This window comes from Seriola lalandi, unplaced genomic scaffold (assembly GCF_002814215.2).
Source record: "Seriola lalandi dorsalis isolate HSWRI2012SDOR001 ecotype SW California unplaced genomic scaffold, Sedor1 jcf7180001956967, whole genome shotgun sequence".
Classification (NCBI taxonomy): domain Eukaryota; kingdom Metazoa; phylum Chordata; class Actinopteri; order Carangiformes; family Carangidae; genus Seriola; species Seriola lalandi.
In genome coordinates this window covers 1-994 of record NW_019427636.1, presented here as the reverse complement: position 1 = coordinate 994, position 994 = coordinate 1, and the positions used below count along the sequence as shown (strand labels likewise).

General features: G+C 41.5%; 1 pseudogene across 1 annotated transcript; it reads left to right on the top strand.

The window, feature by feature from the left end:
• Window positions 1-8: 8 nt before the first annotated feature.
• LOC111650986 (uridine 5'-monophosphate synthase pseudogene) lies at window positions 9-952 on the top strand (annotated as a pseudogene). Its single transcript, XR_015436823.1, has 2 exons — window positions 9-630; window positions 765-952. The product of XR_015436823.1 is annotated as a uridine 5'-monophosphate synthase pseudogene (transcript).
• Window positions 953-994: the final 42 nt, after the last annotated feature.

The following is a 994-nucleotide window of genomic DNA, read 5'->3' as shown; positions in this document are numbered from 1 at the left end:
AGCACAAGAGTTTTGTTGTGTAACATTTGTTTGGACAGAAAGCCGTAAAGATTTGTCCTATTTTGTAACACTTGATCTTTAATCTGAGTTGTGATCGCAAGCAGAAAGACAATATGACGAGATCCTCATGCATTATGATTTTTGCGCATTATACTACCTTGATATTGTGTACGTGGCAAAGAGACGCCTAGTAAGACACAGCTGATAGGAGGTGCAACATGATTTGAAAGTTGAACTAATATAAGACGGTGTAGGATCTGCTGATTTACCGTTTTAAAAAGTCTTTACTGGTTGTAATTAAGTGCATTCTTTCCTTTTTAAAAAGCACTGGATATCGACCTAATGTCAAGCTACTTGTCAACCAAAGACATTCCTAGGCCCCTATCCTATAAGGCCTCTAAAGCTTGACCCCACTGGATGTTGATTTTGCCAAAGCCATCAATAAGTGACAAAGATAAGTTTGTTTAAAATATGGACTATAAGCCTCCTGATGTAACCCTGCTAGGAACCAAGCGTCTGGTGGAGGGGTCGTATCGTGAGGGGGATCGGTGTCTGATCATTGAGGACACAGTGACTACGGGCAGCAGCATCCTGGAGACTGCTGAAGTGCTCAACAAAGAGGGACTGAAGGTTCAGTATCAAATTACAGTGGTGATGATAATGTTACAGTGATCCCCTATTAAAGGGCATCAGAATACAAGAGTCATTTCAAAGTTATTGTGGTTCTGTAATTTTTTTATGAAATATTTGTTTATTTGGTAAAGGTGACAGATGCCATTGTACTAGTGGACAGAGAGCAAGGAGGTGTGGAGATGTTGCATTCTGTGGGAATCAAGCTCCATCCTATCATCTCCATGTCCAAGCTGCTCGATGTGCTGCTGGCAGCCAAACGCATCAACCATCAAACCTTTCAGAACGTCAGCAAGTTCATCATGGACAACAACACTTTCAGGTACAGCTGTGTAGCTTTTCCCTTACAGTGAGTAGGATGGCA